The following is a 9,834-nucleotide window of genomic DNA, read 5'->3' on the forward strand; positions in this document are numbered from 1 at the left end:
TAAAAAGAAATTATGCAGACATACATATATGTGTCTTTGGTTCAAGTAGACAAGAATGATACGAAATTCAAGTGTGGATGACCAGATGGGTGACGTATCTAATTTATTTGAATTTGCATGAGTAGAGAGAATGAGTAGAGAGAATGCAAGTAAACTAGGAAAGAAAAATCAAACACTTAATGCTATCTCATATATGGATAGTCTTGCATGGAATAAATAAGGAAACAAATCAACAATGATGCATGTCACTTACATCCAAATGCGTTAACGGGTTGACCCGAACAAGGTGCCGAGGCACCTAGGTGCCCGGTTAATTTACCCACCCACCCACCCACACGCACACACACACACACATACACACACACACACATATAGCCGGTCTAGCAGAATAGTTACTCTGCTAACACTTCCCAACTGCATGGTTAACAGAAGTGCACGTCATTTGTTGAAGCAACACCACTCCACTACTGATGCTAGTGCACTTCCCGTCGCAAAAATTTCCACGTGTTTTTTACACCGTTTTTACTCTTGTTTCTAAACCGTTCGTCGGAATGAGGCATATAATATACCGTTGGATTGCTAGAGAAAATTCCCAACTTCGTCATGTTGAACACTTTTCGAGATTCCTCGCGGTGCGGTCTGAAAGCAGTTTCAAAAATAGTGGGCGCATGATGAGCTGTAGGGAGCGTATTTTCGTGACTTTTTTTTTCTAAACCGCTCATTGAAATGAAGCAAACAATATGGATTTAGAAAGATATCATCGAGCCACATCTTTTTTAGTCGATTACCCTCTCTAATTATTTAAGGTTTGAGATTAATTTCAAATTTACTAAAAACGGAATTCTGTTTTTCAAATTTTTCGTGTTTTGTCCCGGCGATCTCCATGACAAGGAGGGAGTAGTTCTCCCTCGGGGCTGAGGGTATGTACCAGTAGCTATGTGTTTGATCTCTCTCGCTCTCTCGAGTTCTTGATCTTGATGTAGCATGGGCTTTGCTACTATAGTTGGATCTTATGATGTTCTTCCCCCTCTCCCTCTTGTAATGAATTGAGTTTCCCCTTTGGAGTTATCTTACAGGATTGAGTCTTTGAGAACACTTGATGTATGTGTTGCACGTGTCTATCTGATGTGATCAACTTGCGGGTTCGTGACATTTGGAACCTATGCATATGGGTTGGCACACATTTGATTCATTTGAGTACTCGATGTATGTTTTGGTGATCACTTGCGGGTTCGTGACATTGGGAACCTATGCATAGGGGTTGGCACACGTTTTGACTCTCCGGTAGAAACTTTGGGGCACTCTTTGAAGTTCTATGTGTTGGTTGAATAGATGATTCTGAAATTATGTGATGCATATCATATAATCATGCCCACGGATACTTGAGGTGACAATGGAGTATCTAGGTGACATTAGGGTATTGGTGGATATGTATCTTAAGGTGTTATTCTAGTACAAACTCTATGATGGATCGAACGGAAAGAATAGCTTCGTGTTATTTTACTACGGACTCTTGAATGGATCGATCCGAAAGAATAACTTTGTGGTGGTTTCATACCCGACAATAATCTCTTCGTTTGTTCTCCGCTATTAGTGACTTTGGAGTGACTCTTTCTTGCATGTTGAGGGCTAGTTATATGATCCGATTTTGTTATCTTTGTTGAGAGAACTTCACTAGTGAAAGTATGAACCCTAGGCCTTGTTTCCGCGCATGGCAATACCGTTCGTGCTCACTTTTACCATTTTTTACCTTGCTATTTTTGTAATTTCAGATTACAAAAACCTATATCTACCATCCATATTGCACTTGTATCATCATCTCTTCGCCGAACTAGTGCACCTATACAACTTACCCTTGTATTGGGTGTGTTGGGGACACAAGAGACTCTTTGTTATTAGGTTGCAGGGTTGCTTGAGAGAGACCATCTTCATCCTATGCCTCCCGTGGATTGATAAACCTTAGGTCACCAACTTGAGGGAAAATTGCAACTGTCCTACAAACCTCTGCACTTGGAGGCCCAACAACGTCTACAAGGAGAAGGTTGTGTAGTAGACATCACCCGACTGCGGCATTGTTTTATTATTCATTATAAGCCCTTTATGTGGTGTCGCTGAGATGCCCGACTGCGGAATTGTTTTGTTGTTCATTATAAGCCCTTTATGTGGTGTCGGTGAGACGCCTGACTCCGGCATTGTCTTGTTATTCATTATAAGCCCTTTATGTGGTGTCGGGAGATGCCCGACTGCGGCATTGTTTTGTTATTCAATATAAGACCTTTATGTGGTATCGCTGAGAGGCTTGACCGTGGCATTGTTTTGTTATTCATTATAAGCCCTTTATGTGGTGTGACTGAGACGCCCGATTGCAGCATTGTTTTGTTGTTCATTATAAGCCCTTTATGTGGTGCCGCTCAGAGGCCCGACTAAGGCATGTTATGTTATTTACTTTTGACCTGTATGTGGTGTTGCTCAGACGTCCGACAGTGGTATTTTATTTTCTATTACAGATATTTCGGGAGGACTACCGCGTGATTTATCCTCTAACTTATGTATTTTCTGCAATTATATTATGGATATAACTTGATCCTAACCATGCATTATAAAATCTACTCAATGCATTTCATCATTTGTGCAAACTGTTTGCGGCTACTTCCTGGAGTAGTCACTGGCTTGTTATTGTGGCTAGATATGGATGAAGGAGACCTCATGGATGAGGAGTTTAATCGCGAGTCCGATGTCTAGAGGAGTCCCAGTCAGTCTCGCGATCCTGGAGTCCGTCGCTATTTTATTCCATCGCTTCCGCCACCTTGAATAAATTGTTGTGCTTCACTCTGAGGCTTGACGCGTAGTAGTACTCGCCATGTCACATTACTCGGATGTGACATGCCCCTTTGTTTCTCATGAGCAGTAGAGTCACCCTAAGACCTATGTAACATTTCCACCTATACTAAGACTTGGATGTGTTGTAATAATTTGTAGAGCGACCCTCACTCTACTTGTAATATATTGAGTACTACTGGTTTTCTGCATCAAGTTGAGTTTGTCTGTGGGAAATATTTTCTTCACTGTGGACACGAAGGCTGATTTCCAATTAAATCCTTTATTTGCGAAACGGTCGTGACAGAAAGGAGGCACCAGCCCGACGAAGATGCTATGGAGGAAGAAGGGGTATACCGCCTTCGATGCAGGCCGCTTTGCTGTGGCGCCGGGCCAGATCAGGGTCCGCCCGTGCTCCTTGGACTCGGCCGCACTCCATGGGAGCACGGGGGTAAGGTCCACGTCCTTGGAGAGGGCGCACACCAGGAGAGGAGAACCCGGGGCAGGAACTTGCGTCTCTGGCTTCTGCTTGCCGGCGGGCGCCAATACTGAACCGACAAGGGAATGACGCGGCATTGGATCTGGGAGACGCCGGTTGGAGTTGGAGACCGAGGAGGAAGAGCAAGTGTGGGAGAAAGGAAAGCAATAACGGACCAACGCAACGAGTCAGATTCCCGGTAACCAGGGCGAAGACAAAAGATAAGGGAGACCCGACATTAGCCGCGTGACGCGCACCGGCCTGGCCCGCGGTGGTTTGGGCCGCCCCCCGAGGCTTCGCCCAGAAGCCAACCCGAGCGCGTTGTTGGCTCGGGCGCTACTGTCGGTGTTCTGGGAATGGGGGTACCCAGACCTGCCCGCGTGTGGCCCAGGGCTGGCCAAATCATTAAGCAAGCACAATCGTGCGCAGCACCACTCAAGGCAAGGTCCCCACGAGGGGCCAAGCCTCACGAGGAGAAACAACATCAAGACCCGCAGGGGGCCTCATTAGGACCCCTCCGGAGCGGCGGATATTCCGAGGCGAGACCCGGCCTCAGGAGTCAAGAATGACGTGGAGGAAGGACAAGCGAGCAACAAACAGCAAGATGGAGCAGTTTCCCCTTTAGTGAAAAGGGGGCAAGGACGGACCGGGGTTCCCAAGGCATTTTCCAAAAGTTTCGTTTCTGGTGCAACAAGGCCATCATCGCCCGCTAGTAGGACAAATGTCATCCCTGGACCCATCCCTGCAGCGCTGGCAGCCACTTTGCAGGCGAAGACTACTTTTGTGCAGGGGAGCATGTTCCCCTGTTCCCCTTTAAATTTGGCCATTGTGGGATCCCTTCCCACGGAAACGATGAGGGCAGAGGACCGGGGCCGCCACTATATATATAGAGTAGGTTATTCCATAGAAGGGGGATCCATTCATTCATCCGCCCACCGGCACCATGCAAAGGCCACCCAACCTCCGTAGGCCCTCGAGCAATGTACTAGTTCATTGACCAACCTCCATGATAGGCAATCCACCAAAGTAGGAGTAGGGTATTACGCTTCTCAGCGGCCCGAACTTGGGTAAACTGCCGTGTTCTGTGTCTTCCATAGCATGGAGTTAGTTCTCTGCCATCCCCATCGAGTAGCGAGTTAGGTGAGGCGAGTCCACGAGAGATCTTCGTGCACGCCCCTGAGTTTGAATCTTTAGGGTTTTGTGGAGCCCGAAATACGACAAACTTCTCCTTAGCTAGAGCAGTAGGCTTAGTGTGTGGGCACAAGCCAACTAGGTGCTCAAGCCCCTCATCCTGAATATTCAAAAGGTCCATGAACTCCTTCCACGTAGCAGACAGTAACTCCCCATTTGTCATCCAGGTCATGGTGCGGTCGTCATCAGGGAGAAAGTGGACAGTAGCAAAGAAATGGACCACTACCTATGGATCAAAATCATGATGAAAAGTGATGAGCTCGTCAATCTGAAGTTGTTCCACCATGGCCAGAGCTTCACCAAAGTATGCAGGGTCTTTCTTCAGATGGTACATATCAATCCACTGCACAGGAACATACATATTTTTCTTCGTTTTGATGACGTCTTCATACATCAGAAACTGGTCCTTAGTCCAGAACATGTCACCTCCGGTTAACTGAAACCTATTGCTGAAATAGGGGTTGACCTTTTGGCAAAGCTGAAACTCTACAAGTGACATGGCATCCCAGTCAATAGTATTCTTGTTCTACTGAACAGTCTTCTTAAAACTGCGCTTTGGGGCTTGAGAACCCTCGGGTACATCGGAAGAGCGAGGTTGCTTGGAACTAGCATCCCGAGGTGCCTTAGAGTGCCTGGGGCCACCACCTATGACACGCAAAAGCAAAAACAACACAAATACACAATAACTCAAGGCAAAGATCAACATGCACCAGAAAATCCCAGATAAAAGATAGCTGGAAGGGTAAGACATGAGTGCTCAGGGAACAGTGGTAGTACCGCTGCATGAGCGGTAGCAGAATTTTACTACCGCTCTGCCAACGGTAGTACCACTGCTTGAGCGGTAGTAAAATAATACTACCGCTCTGATAGCGATAGTACCGCTCCACAACGGTAATACCGCTAGTACCGCACGGGGGACAAAGTACCAGATCTGACCATGGAACTTGCAGATCCAATACTACTGGAGACCCAAACACACATATGTCACCCTACACATGAAAGTTCTACCAACCAAGAACTCCCCAATCCTCCTAGCATGAGGTTATGGTGCCATGATATAAAGAACGAACATACATGCCCCTAACCCTAGATTCAACAAAAACGAGGAAAAACGAAGGAAATGAGGGGTAGTACCAAGGTCCATGGCACGAGGGAGAGGATCCCACCAAACATAATCGGAGAAGGGCCGGGTGGCCATAGAAGGAGATCCGGCGAGTCCCTCCGGTAGCAGCTTTTGAGAGGAGAGAGAGGAAAAGAAGAGGGACACGAGATGAATGGGTAGGGGGAGAAAATAACCGCCCCAACCCTAAAATAACCCCCCGCAGCCCTGGCAGAACGGTAGTACTGCAATCATCGTGGTAGTATCGCTTAGCCAGCGGTAGTAAAAATTTACTAGAGTTGGCTGAGCGGTAGTACCGCTCGCCCAGCGGTAGTAAAAATTTACTACCATGCTGGGGGCGGTAGTATCGTGCCCCTCTTGACAAAAAATCTAGAAACTTGGTTCCACTCTCCTCGACAATAAAAACACGTTGAACTTTGCGAGTCAAAAAAAGGAAAAAGCACAAAAAACCAAAATGAAGATAAGAAGAGAAACGTATGCACTGGAACACAGAACCGAATCTTTTGACGAAGAGAGGGTGGTGCCCGAAGTCACCATTGTTTGAGACAAATGGTATGACATCACAAAGAATTATCCTTGGGTTCGTGACCACAACTCATCTTTGAAGCACAAGTGCCATCAATAATGGCAAATGTGAAATACTTGATCAATTTATGCATAATGCGGGGAGGGAAAGTTCATTGAGAGAACAACACTCCCCCTATTTCCATGCCTACACCTAGAGCCAAATATAATGATGAGTGAGGTGTGGTGTGCCTAGTTCCAATATGCATTACTTGAATCAATGATATTTAGCTCATTCCTTAACTCACGAAACCTTGCTTCATCTAGAGGTTTGGTGAAAATATTTGCAAATTGCTCTTGAGTGTTGATGAAGAGGACCTCAATATCTTTGTGCTTGATATGATCTCGAATGAAATGATGACGTATATCAATATGTTTGGTCTTGCTATGTTGCACCGGATTAAGAGATATCTTGATGGCACTCTCATTTTCACACAAAAGAGGCACTTTGTCACAAGTGACACCGCAATCCTTTACAGTTTGCCTCAACCGTAAAAATTGATCACAACAACTTGCGGCAGCTACATACTCAGCCTCGGTGGAAGAAAGTGACACGTAGTTTTGCTTCTTCGAAGACCAACTTACCAAAGAACGACCAAGGAATTGGTATCCTCCAGAGGTTGACTTCCTTCCGACACAGTCTGCAGCCCAATGTGAGTCAGAGTAACCTACTAAAGTAAAGGTTGCTCCTTTGGGGTACCATGAGCCAAAGTTTAGGGTATGAGCCAAATATCGAAAGATTCGTTTGGCAGCCGCATAGTGGCTTTCCTTTGGTGCAGATTGAAACCATGCACAAATCCCACACTCAGCATGATATCGGGTATAGATGCACAAAGGTAAAGGAAGGATCCAATCATGGAGGGATATACCTTTTGATCCACGACTTTACCATTGGGATCATTGTCGAGTTTGCATTTGCTTGGCATGGGAAATTTGACCGGCTTGACGTCCTCGAGCTTGAACCTCTTGAGCATGTCTTGAGTGTACTTGGCTTGTTTGATGAAGGTTCCTTAGTGCAGAAAACTCTTCATTGAAAGATTCATTAGGAGAACCAAAAATAATATTATCAACATATAGTTGGCATATGAACAAACCCCCTTTGACCTTCTTGGTAAAAAGAGTGGGATAAATTTTCCCAATCTCAAACCGACGATCTTGCAGCAACTCAGTAAGGTATGCGGGGCTTGTTTAAGATCGTACAGTGCCTTCTTGAATTTGTATACATGAGTGGGGAACTTGGGATCCTCGAATCCCAGGGGTTGTTTAACATATAATAACTCATTTAACGGACCATTAAGAAAAGCGCTCTTGACATCTATTTGTTGCAATTTAAAGTCATGATGAGAAGAAAAAGCAAGCACCATGTGAATAGATTCAAGATGAGAGACAGGAACAAAGGTTTCACCGTAGTCGATACCCTCAACTTGGGAGTAGCCTTGCGCCACCAGTCTTGCCTTGTTTCGAACGACAATACCATTTGCATCCTGCTTGTTCTTGAAGATCCATTTGGTTCCAATGACATTATGTTCCTCCATTGTCCTTGGCACTAATTCCCAAACTTGATTGTGCTGGAAGTTGTTAAGTTCATCATGCATAGCTTCAAATCAATCCTCATCATCAAGCGGATCATGTATCTTTTGGTATTCAACACACGAAACAAACGTGTGATGCATACAAAAGTTTTATAATTGTTGATGAGTGGTTACCCCTCTACTGAAGCTACCAAGCACATTCTTGAAGATGTGTTGTCGAACTCGGAGCTTGTTGGCTATCCTGGTAGCGCGACGCTTCAAGACTTCCCTACTTGATAATTTAGGGATTTCTGCTTGAACACTTTGAGCACCGTCTTGAGCTTGCTCATTAGATTGCCCTTGATCTTGTGGTTGCACTTGATCTTGAGCAGGCTCGGAAGCTGGAGCACAATCTTGGACCCCATTTGATGCGACACCATCTTCATGAGGTTGATATTGTCTTTGATAAGGTTCGCCGGGTTGAGGGCCTTCACTTTGTTCTTCGGAAGCGCGTGGGTCTAGCGAGGGTGATGGTCCACTTGAGAAGAACATTGTCCTTCTCCTTCCGCCACAAGGGTTTCCTCAATGAGGAGTATTTGACCAATCCCCATTCTTCTTATGGCTTGAGGAGTAATTTCATCAGCTATATCACCAAGACCACTTTTCTCCACTTGGGAGCCATTATTTTCATCTCCATGTTACATGTCTCCTCAATGAGTCCGGTGGACTTTTTGAGAACACGGTAAACATGAGAGTTTGTAGCATAACCAACAAATATGCCCTCTTGAGATCTAGTTTCAAATTTAGACAAACGAACACTTTTCTTGAGCATGAAACACTTACAACTGAACACCCAGAAGTACTTGAGATAGGGCTTGTTCCCGGTAAGAATCTCATACAGAGTCTTGTAAAAGCCTTTGCGGAGGTAGAGCCGATTGGATGCATGACATGCGGTGCTAATGGCTTGGGCCCAAAAGTTGTATCGAGATTTGAATTCCGCCATCATGGTTCTTGCCGCGTCCATCAACGTCCGGTTCTTCCTTTCGGCCACACTGTTCTGTTGGGGGGTATAGGGTGCTGAATATTGATGCTTGATCCCCTCATCACCAGGGAACTCATTTAAGGTTTAGTTCTTGAACTCAGTGCCGTTGTCACTTCTAATCATCAATATATTTGCTTCATGTTGACGTTGAGCTTCATTAGCAAAGTCATTGATAGTTTGTTGAGTCTCACTCTTCCTCTTGAAGAAATATACCCAAGTGTATCTTGAGTAGTCATCCACAATCACCAAGCAATACTTTCTTCCCCCAAGACTATCAAAAGAAGGAGTACCAAAGAGATCCATGTGAAGGAGCTCCAAAGGTATTTTTAGAGTAGATAATAGTTGTGGGATGGTGAGATGTTTCATGAAGCTTTCCTTCAATACAAGCACTGCAAGCACGGTCTCTGGCAAAACTCACATTTGTTAGCCCACGAACATGGTCCCCTTTGAGGAGAATTTGCAAAGATCTCATATTGACATGAGCTAGCCAGCGATGCCATAGCCAACACACATCAACCTTAGCCATTAGAGTAGTCGCAATCTTAGTAGGTCGCTCCAAAAAGTTCACTACATAGAGACCGTTCTTGACATGTCCAACATAGCCTACTTTAAGTGTCTTGCTCCACAAAAGGGCCACGATATCAAGATTAAAGAATGTGGCAAAGCCCATAATTGCAAGCCGATGAACGTAAAGTAAATTGTATGTAAGTGACTCAACAAGCATGATCTTCTCTATAGATAAATCTTGAGTGATGACCACCTTACCAAATACCATTATCTTAGATGTTGAAGCATCATCAAATTGGACATGGGCGGGCATAGATTGTATTGGCTGCACATCCACCACCAAGTCCTTGCTCCCGGTCATATGATTTGTTGCTCCACTATCGAGCAACCATGACACAACACCGGAAGCAAACTCCTGCAAGAGATCAATGCTTGGATTTACGTACCCATTTTTGATTGCATCCTTTGATGTTAGAAACAAGGGTATTAGGAACCCAAATAGCCCACTAAATGTACTGATAATAGGAACCAACAAATTTGGCATAAACATGCCGATCACTAGCACGACATAAAACATAAGAGGGGTTAAAATCATCGGTAGTGT

Source organism: Hordeum vulgare, chromosome 7H, assembly GCF_904849725.1.
Source record: "Hordeum vulgare subsp. vulgare chromosome 7H, MorexV3_pseudomolecules_assembly, whole genome shotgun sequence".
Lineage (NCBI taxonomy): Eukaryota > Viridiplantae > Streptophyta > Magnoliopsida > Poales > Poaceae > Hordeum > Hordeum vulgare.